We start from the raw sequence: 14,021 nt of genomic DNA on the forward strand, positions 1-14,021 counted from the left end.
GGCTGGGCCTGGTGGGTGGCCCAGTGGGGTTAATGGCCTGCTGGGCCGGAGCCGGGGGGGGGGTTCTTTTCCCTTTTTTTGTCTGTTTAGTTTTTCTCTTTTGTATTTTCTTTTCTGTTTTATTTTAAGTTCCCTTATTACAGTTTTATAAAAACACTAGCACCTAAATTTGTATTTATAAATATACTACTGCCACCTTAATTCTCAACCGAAAATAAAATAGTTTAATATTTTATAAAATTCAATAGGCATGTATTTAACTGTTTTAACTACTGTTTTAATTATCTTAGAGCCTTTAAACACTTTATCAAAGTTTGGTTTCTCCACCATAATTACCGCTGCATTATTTAGTTCACTCTGAACATTTTAGTTTTAAAGTTTGGAAACTTTTGTTGTTTGCCTATGTTTTAAATTTGAATTTGAATCGGGTTCGAATCAACGTGAGTTTAATCACAGTAATGGAGGTGACGTGGCATCATTAGCTTGGGATTACTGTAGTCTAATTATCCGGGCGTCACACAACTTCACTCTAAAATTCTTTGAACTTTTCAAACGTTTCAGACTTATGTTTCATTAAGTAGATATACCCATATCTGCTTAAGTCATCTGTGAAGGTGAGAAAATAATGATATCCGCCACGAGCCTCAATATTCATCGGACCACATACATCTTTATGTATGATTTCCAACAAATCTGTTGCTCTCTCCATAGTACCGGAGAACGGCGTTTTAGTCATCTTGCCCATGAGGCAAGGTTCGCAAGTACCAAGTGATTCATAATCAAGTGGTTCCAAAAGTCCATCAGTATGGAGTTTCTTCATGCGCTTTACACCGATATGACCTAAACGGCAGTGCCACAAATAAGTTGCACTATCATTATCAACTCTGCATCTTTTCGCTTCAATATTATGAATATGTGTGTCACTACTACCGAGATTCAATAAGAATAGACCATTCTTCAAGGGTGCATGACCATAAAAGATATTACTCATATAAATAGAACAACCATTATTCTCTGATTTAAATGAATAACCTTCTCGCATCAAACAAGATCCAGATATAATGTTCATGCTTAATGCTGGCACCAAATAACAATTATTTAGTGTAGGATCGAAAGTATGTCTAGAGGGGGGGTGATTAGACTACTTGACCAAATAAAAACTTAACCTTTTCCCAATTTTAGTTCTTGGCAGATTTTAGCTATTGTAGGACAAGTCAAGCAATCATCACACAATTCAAGAAAGCATGCAAAGAGTATATTGGCAGCGGAAAGTAAAGCATGCAACTTGCAAGAATGTAAAGGGAAGGGTTTGGAGAATTCAAACGCAATTGGAGACACGAATGTTTTTCCCGTGGTTCGGATAGGTGGTGCTATCCTACATCCACGTTGATGGAGACTTCAACCCACAAAGGGTAACGGTTGCGAGAGTCCACGGAGGGCTCCACCCACAAAGGGTAATGGTTGCGCGAGTCCACAAAGGGCTCTACCCACGAAGGGTCCACGAAGAAGCAACCACCCACAAAGGGTCCACGAAGAAGCAACCTTGTCTATCCCACCGTGGCCATCGCCCACACAGGACTTGCCTCACTAGCGGTAGATCTTCATGAAGTAGGCGATCTCCTTGCCCTTACAAACTCCTTGGTTCAACTCCACAATCTTGTCGGAGGCTCCCAAGTGACACCTAGCCAATCTAGGAGACACCACTCTCCAAGAAGTAACAAATGGTGTGTAGGTAATGAACTCCTTGCTCTTGTGCTTCAAATGATAGTCTCCCCAACACTCAACTCTCTCTCATAGGATTTGGATTATGTGGAAAGAAGATTTGAGTGGAAAGCAACTTGGGAAGGCTAGAGATCAAGATTCATATGGTAGGAATGGAATATCTTGGTCTCAACACATGAGTAGGTGGTTCTCTCTCAGAACATATGAGTTGGAATTGTGTATGTGTTCTGATGGCTCTCTCCATGAATGAAGAGGAGGTGGAGGGGTATATATAGCCTCCGCACAAAATCCAACCGTTACACACAGTTTTCCAATCTCGGTGGGACCGAATCAACAAACTCGGTCGGACCGAAAATGTAAACCTAGTGACCGTTAGAGATTTTCGGTGGGACTGACATGCAACTCGGTAGGACCGATATGGTTAGGGTTTGGGCATAACGTAATCTCGGTGAGACTGATTACACAAACTCGGTGGGACCGAATTTGGTAATTAGCTAACCAGAGAGTTGGTCAGGCAAACTCGGTGGGACCGATTTGCTCTTTCGGTGAGACCAAAAAGTTACAAAAATGAAACACTGAATTTACATTGCAATCTCGGTGGGACCGATTCGCTCTTTCGGTGAGACCGAAAAGTTACGAAAGGGAAACAGAGAGTTTGCAATCCCATCTCGGTGAGACCGAGATCCCTATTGGTAGAACCGAAATGCTAGGGTTCGGCAGTGGCTTATGACAAGTGAAACTCGGTGGCGCCGGATAGGAAGAATCGGTAGGACTGAGTTTGGCTTAGGGTTTAGGTCATTTGTGGATATGGGAAAGTAGTTGAGGGTTTTGGAGCATATCACTAAGCACATGAAGCAAGAGGCTCATTAAGCAACACCTCATCCCTCCTTGATAGTATTGGCTTTTCCTAAAGACTCAATGTGATCTTGGATCACTAAAATATAAAATGAAGAGTCTTGAGCTTTTGAGCTTGAGCCAATCCTTTGTCCTTAGCATTTCGAGGGTTCCACTTTCACATCCATGCCATGCCAATCATTGAGCTTTCCTGAAATAGTCATCTTGGAATAGCATTAGCTCAATGAGCTATATGTTGTTATGAATTACCAAAACCACCTAGGGATAGTTGCACTTTCAATCTCCCCCTTTTTGGTAATTGATGACAACATATAGATCAAAGCTTCGACAAATGATAATAAGCATGAAATATATCATCGCTTTGAGAAGTATGTGACAAGAGCTCCCCCTAAATTTGTGCATATTTAAAATTTGCTTTGGACTGCAAATGCACAAGGAGTTAGAGTCATGGGTTACTCTTTCATGTCACATACATCTTGGTGGAGCGCTTAAAATGATAAGACTGAAATACATGCACTCATCACCAAGAATAGTGAATGATCACATAAGATAGATAAGATAATAGCATTAAGCAAACATTAAGTGTAGCTTATGATCAAACACATGATCATCAATGTCTCACAGATAATGACGTAGTATCTCAAGCACTCAAAAGCAAACAAAGTTCGAAAAACCACCAAATAAAGCAAGAGAGAAAAAAGCAACTCTCTCTCTCTCTCGAAGCCTATGATCTATACATCTTCTCCCCCTTTGGCAACAAGTTACCAAAAAGTTCCTAGAAAATGCATAGTGCTAGATCGACGCTCAGGCTTGATCTTCTGGTGGTGGTGGAGTCCGGATCACTCCAAGGACGAAGGCTTCTGTAGACGCTGAAGTAGACGCTGGAGTTGGAGCTGAAGTAGATGCTGGAGCTGGTTGGGCTGGTGCTACGGCTGGAGCTGAGGCAGTTGCTCTTGTGTCAGGAACTGGCACTGCAGACGACCTCGGACCTCGTGGCACTCTAGCAAAGGCATCAGTGGTTGTCTTCCCTTTCCTCTCCTGCATATCATCCTGGAGCTGCTCCACTGCAGTCTGAATCTCTGTCACCTTGACATCCAAGTCATAGAACTTATGTTCCATGATTCTCTCTAGGCTTGCCTGGTTTTGAGTTAGGGTGGCTAGTCCTTTCTCAATCCGCAGGGTGGATGCAATCAGGTAACCAAGCTGCTCTTGTTTGGTTTTCAAGAAATACTCAGATGCCTCCTCTTGAGTTGGCATCTTGGCAGCTTTCTCCTTCCTTGCCTTCTCCTTCTTTGCTTGTGCTTGGGAAGATGATGGTTCATTTTCAGTCATCACAACTTGATTGTTCTCAAAATCTGGACGGATGGGCAGGTGTTCCTTGTCCAATAAGTATATGCCCGTGCCCATCTTGGAGTTGATGAGCTCCTGAATCTGTGGGGCATATCCACAGCTCCTCTTCTGGTCTGCTGCTGTCCTCTTGATAGTCTCTACTATGAGGCTCATCACCTTGAACTTCTATGGCACATCAAATACATGAAGCAAATTTATTGCATGGCCTCTGAGCATCTTGTGATCTCCAGACTTGGGCAAGAGAGTGTGCCTCAAAATCCAATTGATGGTTGGCAGCCCTGACAGAAGATAATGCACTGAGCCAAATTTGAAAGTTTCAAGAGCTTCATTTGGAATTTCCCTGTACATATTAGACATTGAGTTATGATCCATCTTCTTCTTGGCATAGATATCCAAGTCATCTGCTTGCTCCTCTGGGGCATTGATGAGCTATGCCCATTCAGCAACTGTAGATTGGTACCTTGTACCCTCAGACATCCATGTGATCCTCCTATTTGGATAAAAGTGTGCTGTGGAGTAGAACTGCATTATAAGCTCCTCATTCCACTTTGTGAGATTCTGCCCAACAAAGTCTGCAACTCCATAAGCACTAAAGCTGTCATACACTCCAGGGTAGTGTTCCTCATTTTCCTTCATGTAGGTCCAGTCAACCCATCTCATGTCACAAACAATTGGCTTCTTATCAAGCAGCACTGTCTCATAGAAATCTTGCCGTTCCTTGGTATGAAATCTGTAGTCCACAGCAGTCCTTCTCCTTGAAGCATACGGATCTGCTTCTCTCCACTTCCTGAGCCCCGAGTCTCTCCTGAGCTTCATATCCTCAGCCACAGGATGAGCATCATTGTGGTCTGGGATCTTGGGCTTGAGTTTTCCGAGAACTTGCTCTTCATCCTCTTCTTCAGCAGGTTCAGGCACTAGGGCCTTGTTCTTCTCAGCAGTAGGTATGCTCCTTGTATTTCTCTTTGGTGCTGTCTTGACCTTTGATGCAGCCTTGGGCCTAGATGCAGTAGCCCCTGATTTGATAGCATCACCCATTAGCTTGGGTGCCTTAGGTGCTGGTGCAGCAACCTCTTCTTCCTCTTCCTCTTCCATAATGGAAGCCATTCCAAGCACTTTGGCTACGGTCTTCTTGACCCTTTCCTTCTTCTTCTTGCCTTCAGCAACAACTGGCTCTTTGGGTGCAGGCTTTTCAGTTGAAGCTCTAGCCTTTGACATAGGCTGCCTGCCTGCTGGCCTTTTGATCTTTAAGCCTGGCTTTGTGCCCTGTGCTGGCTCAACTCTCTTTGATGTGGCCTCTTCCTCTGCCACATAATCTTCATCTTCAGAATCTGAAGTTCTCTTCTTCCTCTGTCTAGTGGCAGCTTTTGGTAAATTGCTAGGAGTACTTCTGCTGCCATCATCTGAAGAGCTGGAGGGACTAGTGCCCTCACTCATCTGCACTTGCTGCTCTGACAAGTTCTGGCTGTCACTCTGATCAGACATGTTGCAAACTCTGACTGCTGACCCTGTGAATAGTTTATAGATGAGGTAGAATAGATGAGCATCACAAAATGCAGAGATTTTTGCAAAAAGAATGATCCAATAACTTAGTTTTAGTTTCCCACTGAAATCATCTCGGATCTACCAATTTTTAAACTCAGTGATACCGAAGCAGTTTTGGAACCTAAACTAGTGAACTCGGTTAAACCGAGTCACAGTTCGGTGGCACCAAGACTGCTAGGGTTTCACAGAGTTCCAAAATCGGTCACACCGATAAGTAATTCTCGGTCAGACCGAGTCTCACTTGTGCAATGGCATAGGCCAAATCGGTGGGACCGATTTTTTCAACTCGGTGGGTCTGAGATGGTTTCGGCGGAAACCTAACCCTAAAATTTTCGAATCAAACCTAATCTACGAGCGCATTGACTGGATAGGAGTGTTTCAATCGTGGCAAGAATCATGATGATCACAATGTGCTAGGAATCAGATTAGAGAATAGCACAAAGATCGAGTCCATACCCTAGTTCGGCGGAGACTCGCTACGGCGGCAACGGTGGGGTAGAATTCCTATTGACGGCGACGGAGACCAGCGACTGGAGGCGGCTGGCGGCGAGAAGATGATCCGGAGACCACGTTGGCAGAGCAGGCTATCACGCGGGCGAAGGGGTTCGGAGAAATTTCCAAATTTTTGCCCGTGACTATATATAGCCCGACCCTGTTGGTGTGACCGAGTGGAACAACTTGGTGGCACCGAGATTCATAACCGCAAGCAGTTACTGAAACTCGGTGTGACCGAAATGTTCAAATCGGTTGCACCGAGATCGAAAACCTAGATCAACTTAGTGATCTCGGTAGGACCGAAAGTGGGGTATCGGTCAGACCGAGAATCATAAAGAGGTTTTGGAAGTTTAAGTCTATGACGAATCGGGGACTCCGAGCGCTCCTCACACAGAGTGGTTCGAATCTTACTTGATCGAATTTTGTGATGTAGCATGAATAGAGTTTGAGATGAGAAAAGCATAGATAGCTAGAGGAGGTTCTTAGGCATTCTTTTCCATCCACTTGGCAAAAGGAAATAAAACCAAACAATCAAAACAACAAGTGGATGTCATCGAATGAGTAAAATATGCAACCAGCATGCTCACACAATAAGATGGCAAATGAAACATGTGACAAGGCATGCACAACCAATTCTAGCATCTATCAAGCAATTTGCGATGACTAGGTCATCTATATATGAGTATATTGACTTAGGAGTCAAGTGAGAACACTTGATCGTAGGTCATACTCATCGTTTAAGCTCAAGTGGGGTTACCACTTTTACATAAAGCATTGTTGTGTTCACACCGTTAGAGTTGCTTTAGCTCAAGTCTTAGAGTAAAGCTCCCCCTAGATTTGATATCCCCCCTAAGAGGGATGAACTAACCTCGGGTTTTGTCGATGATGACTTCATGTAGATGTCGAAGATGTGGATGCTCAATGTTGATGTAGATCACTTGGAGCTATCCATTTGAGTGAATTGCACTTTCAATACCTACATGGGTTAGTCCCACAAGGAACAAACAAGGATATCCATAGACATAGAGTGATGCACACACAAGATGATGTCCATGAAAACTTTTAGGTTACCTTGTCCCTTGTCTTACCAACAAGAGGGTTTGTGACTCCTTGAACTGGTGCAAGATGTGGAAGTTGATTGCACTTGTTCTTGCCAAAATGATAAGAGTGAAGTATGTTGGCGGAGTCACCCTCAAGAACTCTCTAGTTCTTCTTCTTTTGGATCCACACCATCTTGATGGGAATCCTTGGAGTTGTAGTCGTACTTGATGAAGTGGAACTTGAAGTAGTCTTGGGAATCCACTTGACTAAGGTCTTAGGAGCTTCTTCAAATGCATCAATTTCCTCTTGAAGCTTGTCCTTGCCTTTTTGCTTGTAGTCTTGTGGTGGAGAGTCATCTTGAGCTTGTGTCCCCTTGAAAGAAGTATCATACTTCTCTTGTTGAGGAACAAACTTTGTCTTGGGGTATTGATCTTCTTCCCACTCAACTCCATTGGCATTGAACTTTCGTTCAAAACCAACACCTTGATTCTTCCGGTGCATTCCTTGCTTGCGCACAATTTCCTCGAATTGCTTACTCCCGGCAAGGCTTTTATACACTCCTTTCTCTATAATTCCCTTCAATAAGCTATTTTCTTGCTCAAGTGTAACTTGGCTAAGAGAATCATTAGTGGAATCAAGAGAACTACTAGAAGCAACAATATTGGATTTAGCATGATCATTGTTACTGCTAGAGGAAGAATCTTTCTTGTTCTTGTTACTAGACTTGACTTGAGGCATGTAAGTGGATAAGAGTAAACGCTTGGCAATGTAAGAAGAACTTTTCTTGCGAAGATCATCATTGATTGCTTTTAAGAACTCATGCTCTTGCTCAAGATTGAGCTTTTCAAAGCGTAATTTCTCATGAGCTCTTAAAAGTTCTCGATGATCTTCGAAGATAGTTTCATGAGCTAACTTAAGAGTGTTTAGTTCTTTAGTTAGAGCCTCAATCTTCTCCTTATCATTGTCATTCGTTTTATCTTGATTAGCATGTTTAATTGACGTTTCATCATAGTATTCATCACTAGAGTTGTCAACAAGCAAATCATCACCTAACAAGTCATCTTCATCACTATTGAAATCAACATACTCGGGGTGTGTTACCTTAGGACCTTTGGCCATGAAGCATCTTCCAATCCCTTCATTTGGTGAGTCAAATATGTCGTAGGAGTTGGTTGACACAAGTGCTAGACCGGCAACACCTTCATCTTGAGTATCTTCTGAGTCGGAGTGATAACTTCTCTCGGAGTGGCTGTCGGAGTCGGAGCCGGATACCCATTCACCAACATGAGCTTGATGTCTTCGTCTTGTGTAGCTCCTTGATGATTTTTCCTTCCTTTCCGAATCCTTGCTTCTCCGTGAGTATCTTCGTTCATAACGATCATCTCTAATCCTTCTCTCTCTTGGTGGTGATTCTTTGCTTCTTATTTTTGGAGAATCTTCTCTTCTCTTGTAGGGAGCCGTACACTCATTGGAATAGTGTCCGGGTCTTCCACAACTATAGCAATTTCGCTCTCGACTAGAAGATCTTTTGTCATTGTAGGACCTTGACTTGAAGCTTCTATCTTTGCTTCTACTCTTGTAGAACTTGTTGAAGTTCTTCACCAATAAGCTCAATTCTTCATTGAAGTTTTGTTTCTCACTTGATGATGTAGGGGCTTCACATGAGGATTTATAGGCACCACTTGATTTGTTGTGAAGTTCCTCTTTATCCTTAAGTGACATCTCGTGAGCAACAAGTCTTCCAATCACCTCCGTTGGCTTGAGATCTTTGTAATTGGGCATCATTTGGATCAATGTGCACACGGTATCATATTTTCCATCCAAGGCTCTTAGAATCTTCTTGATGATGAATCTATCGGTCATCTCTTCACTTCCTAAGCCGGCAATCTCATTTGTGATGAGAGCAAGCCTAGAGTACATTTCAGCGACACCTTCACCATCCTTCATTTTGAACTTGTCAAGTTGACTTTGAAGCACATCCAACTTGGATTCCTTGACGGAGTTGGTACCTTCGTGCATATCAATCAAAGTGTCCCAAATTTCCTTTGCATCCTCAAGACGGCTGATTTTGTTGAATTCTTCGGGGCACAATCCGTTGAAGAGAATATCACAAGCTTGAGCATTGTATTGCAACATCTTCAACTCTTCCGCGGTAGCTTCACGGTTTGGTTCTTTCCCATCAAAGAAGTCACCTTGCGAACCAACACACACAACAGCCCAAACGGCGGGGTTATGTCCAAGAATATGCATTTTCATTTTATGCTTCCAACTAGCAAAATTAGTACCATCAAAGTAAGGACCTCTACGGTGATAATTTCCCTCGCTAGACGCCATACTCTCCTAGGTTGTGAAACCAAGGCTATGACCACCAAAAGCTATGGAGATCAAAGCAAATGGAGACCAAAGCTCTGATACCACTTGTAGGATCGAAAGTATGTCTAGAGGGGGGGTGATTAGACTACTTGACCAAATAAAAACTTAACCTTTTCCCAATTTTAGTTCTTGGCAGATTTTAGCTATTGTAGGACAAGTCAAGCAATCATCACACACTTCAAGCAAGCATGCAAAGATTATATTGGCAGCGGAAAGTAAAGCATGCAACTTGCAAGAATGTAAAGGGAAGGGTTTGGAGAATTCAAATACAACTGGAGACACGAATGTTTTTCCCGTGGTTCGGATAGGTGGTGCTATCCTACATCCACGTTGATGGAGACTTCAACCCACAAAGGGTAATGGTTGCGAGAGTCCACGAAGGGCTCCACCCACAAAGGGTAACGGTTGCGCGAGTCCACAAAGGGCTCCACCCACGAAGGGTCCACAAAGAAGCAACCACCCACAAAGGGTCCACGAAGAAGCAACCTTTTCTATCCCACCATCGCCATCGCCCACACAGGACTTGCCTCACTAGCGGTAGATCTTCACGAAGTAGGCGATCTCCTTGCCCTTATAAACTCCTTGGTTCAACTCCACAATCTTGTCGGAGGCTCCCAAGTGACACCTAGCCAATCTAGGAGACACCACTCTCCAAGAAGTAACAAATGGTGTGTAGGTAATGAACTCCTTGCTCTTGTGCTTCAAATGATAGTCTCCCCAACACTCAACTCTCTCTCATAGGATTTGGATTATGTGGAAAGAAGATTTGAGTGGAAAGCAACTTGGGAAGGCTAGAGATCAAGATTCATATGGTAGGAATGGAATATCTTGGTCTCAACACATGAGTAGGTGGTTCTCTCTCAGAACATATGAGTTGGAATTGTGTATGTGTTCTGATGGCTCTCTCCACGAATGAAGAGGAGGTGGAGGGGTATATATAGCCTCCACACAAAATCCAACCATTACACACGGTTTTCCAATCTCGGTGGGACCGAATCAACAAACTCGGTCGGACCGAAAATGTAAACCTAGTGACCGTTAGAGATTTTCGGTGGGACTGACATGCAACTCGGTAGGACCGATATGGTTAGGGTTTGGGCATAACGTAATCTCGGTGAGACCGATTACACAAACTCAGTGGGACCGAGTTTGGTAATTAGCTAACCAGAGAGTTGGTCAGGCAAACTCGGTGGGACCGATTTGCTCTTTCGGTGAGACCGAAAAGTTACAAAAAGGAAACACTGAATTTACATTGCAATCTCGGTGGGACCGATTTGCTCTTTCGGTGAGACCGAAAAGTTACGAAAGGGAAACAGAGAGTTTGCAATCACATCTCGGTGAGACCGAGATCCCTATCAGTAGAACCGAAATGCTAGGGTTTGGCAGTGGCTTATGACAAGTGAAACTCGGTGGCGCCGGATAGGAAGAATCGGTAGGACCGAGTTTGGCTTAGGGTTTAGGTCATTTGTGGATATGGGAAAGTAGTTGAGGGTTTTGGAGCATATCACTAAGCACATGAAGCAAGAGGCTCATTAAGCAACACCTCATCCCTCCTTGATAGTATTGGCTTTTCCTAAAGACTCAATGTGATCTTGGATCACTAAAATATAAAATGAAGAGTCTTGAGCTTTTGAGCTTGAGCCAATCCTTTGTCCTTAGCATTTTGAGGGTTCCACTTTCACATCCATGCCATGCCAATCATTGAGCTTTCCTAAAATAGTCATCTTGGAATAGCATTATCTCAATGAGCTATATGTTGTTATGAATTACCAAAACCACCTAGGGATAGTTGCACTTTCATTTAGGTGTAATGTTAATCCCGAAGGTAGATGTAGAGGTAGCGCGCCGACTGCGATCACATCGACTTTGGAACCGTTTCCCACGCGCATCGTCACCTCGTCCTTAGCCAATCTTCGCTTAATCCGTAGTCCCTGTTTCGAGTTGCAAATATTAGCAACAGAACTAGTATCAAATACCCAGGTGCTACTGCGAGCATTAGTAAGGTACACATCAATAACATGTATATCACATATACCTTTGTTCACCTTGCCATCCTTCTTATCCACCAAATACTTGGGGCAGTTCCGCTTCCAGTGACCAGTCTGCTTGCAGTAGAAGCACTCAGTTTCAGGCTTAGGTCCAGACTTGGGTTTCTTCTCTTGAGCAGCAACTTGCTTGCTGTTCTTCTTGAAGTTCCCCTTCTTCTTCCCTTTGCCCTTTTTCTTGAAACTAGTGGTCTTGTTAACCATCAACACTTGATGCTCCTTCTTGATTTCTACCTCCGCAGCTTTCAGCATTGCGAAGAGCTCGGGAATAGTCTTATTCATCCCTTGCATATTATAGTTCATCATGAAGCTCTTGTAGCTTGGTGGAAGTGATTGGAGAATTCTGTCAATGACGCTATCATCCGGAAGATTAACTCCCATTTGAATCAAGTGATTACAATACCCAGACATCTTGAGTATATGCTCACTGGCAGAACTGTTCTCCTCCATCTTGCAGCTATAGAACTTATTGGAGACTTCATATCTCTCAATCCGGGCATTTGCTTGAAATATTAACTTCAACTCCTGGAACATCTCATATGCCCCATGACGTTCAAAACGTCGTTGAAGTCCCGGTTCTAAGCCGTAAAGCATGGCACATTGCACTATCGAGTAGTCATCAGCTTTGCTCTGCCAGACGTTCATAACATCTGGTGTTGCTCCAGCAGCAGGCCTGGCACCCAGCGGTGCTTCCAGGACGTAATTCTTCTGTGCAGCAATGAGGATAATCCTCAAGTTACGGACCCAGTCCGTGTAATTGCTACCATCATCTTTCAACTTTGCTTTCTCAAGGAACGCATTAAAATTCAATGGAACAACAGCACGGGCCATCTATCTACAATCAAACATACATAAGCAAGATACTATCAGGTACTAAGTTCATGATAAATTTAGGTTTAATTAATCATATTACTTAAAGAACTCCCACTTAGATAAACATCCCTCTAATCCTCTAAGTGATTACGTGATCCAAGTCAACTAAACCATGTCCGATCATCACGTGAGATGGAGTAGTTTCATTGGTGAACATCACTATGTTGATCATATCTACTATATGATTCACGCTCGACCTTTCGATCTCCGTGTTCCGAGGCCATATTTGTATATGCTTGGCTCGTCAAGTATAATCTGAGTATTCTGCGTGTGCAACTGTTTTGCACCCGTTGTATTTGAACATAGAGCCTATCACACCCGATCATCACGTGGTGTCTCAGCACGAAGAACTTTCGCAACGGTGCATACTCAGGGAGAACACTTCTTGATAATTAGTGAGAGATCATCTTATAATGCTACCGTCAATTAAAGCAAGATAAGATGCATAAAAGATAAACATCACATGCAATCAATATAAGTGATATGATATGGCCATCATCATCTTGTGCTTGTGATCTCCATCCTCGAAGCACCGTCGTGATCACCATCGTCACCGGCGCGACACCTTGATCTCCACCGTAGCATCGTTGTCGTCTTGCCAATCTCATGCTTCCACGACTATCGCTACCGCTTAGTGATAAAGTAAAGCATTACAACATGATTGCATTGCATACAATAAAGCGGCAACCATATGGCTCCTGCCAGTTGCCGATAACTCGGTTACAAAACATGATCATCTCATACAATAAAATTTAGCATCATGTCTTGACCATATCACATCACAACATGCCCTGCAAAAACAAGTTAGACGTCCTCTACTTTGTTGTTGCATGTTTTACGTGGCTGCTACGGGCTTAAGCAAGAACCAATCTTACCTACGCATCAAAACCACAATGATAGTTTGTCAAGTTGGTGTTGTTTTAACCTTCGCAAGGACCGGGCGTAGCCACACTCGGTTCAACTAAAGTTGGAGAAACTGTCACCCGCTAGCCACCTTTGTGCAAAGCACGTCGGGAGAACCGGTCTCGCGTAAGCGTACGCGTAATGTCGGTCCGGGCCGCTTCGTCCAACAATACCGCCGAACCAAAGTATGACATGCTGGTAAGCAGTATGACTTATATCGCCCACAACTCACTTGTGTTCTACTCATGCATATAACATCAACACATAAAACCTAGGCTCGGATGCCACTGTTGGGTTTCGTAGTAATTTCAAAAAAATTCCTACGCACACGCAAGATAATGGTGATGCATAGCAACGAGAGGGGGAGAGTGTGATCTACATACCCTTGTAGATCGACAACGGAAGCGTTAACTTGGTTGATGTAGTCGTACGTCTCCACGGCCCGACCGATCAAGCACCGAAACTACGGCACCTCCGAGTTCTAGCACACGTTTAGCTCGATGAAGATCCCCGGACTCCGATCCAGCAAAGTGTCGGGGAAGAGTTCCGTCAGCACGACGGCGTGGTGACGATCTTGATGTACTACCGTCGCAGGGCTTCGCCTAAGCACCGCTACAATATTATCGAGGACTATGGTGGAAGGGGGCACCGCACACGGCTAAGAATATGATCACGTGGATCAACTTGTGTCTCTAGGGGTGCCCCGTGCCTCCGTATATAAAGGCTCAAAGGGGGGGCTGGCCGGCCAAGAGGTGGCGCGCCAGGAGGAGTCCTACTCCTTCCGGGAGTAGGACTCCCCCCCTTTCCTAGTTGGAATAGGAT

This window comes from Triticum dicoccoides, chromosome 5A (genome assembly GCF_002162155.2).
Source record: "Triticum dicoccoides isolate Atlit2015 ecotype Zavitan chromosome 5A, WEW_v2.0, whole genome shotgun sequence".
NCBI lineage: Eukaryota > Viridiplantae > Streptophyta > Magnoliopsida > Poales > Poaceae > Triticum > Triticum dicoccoides.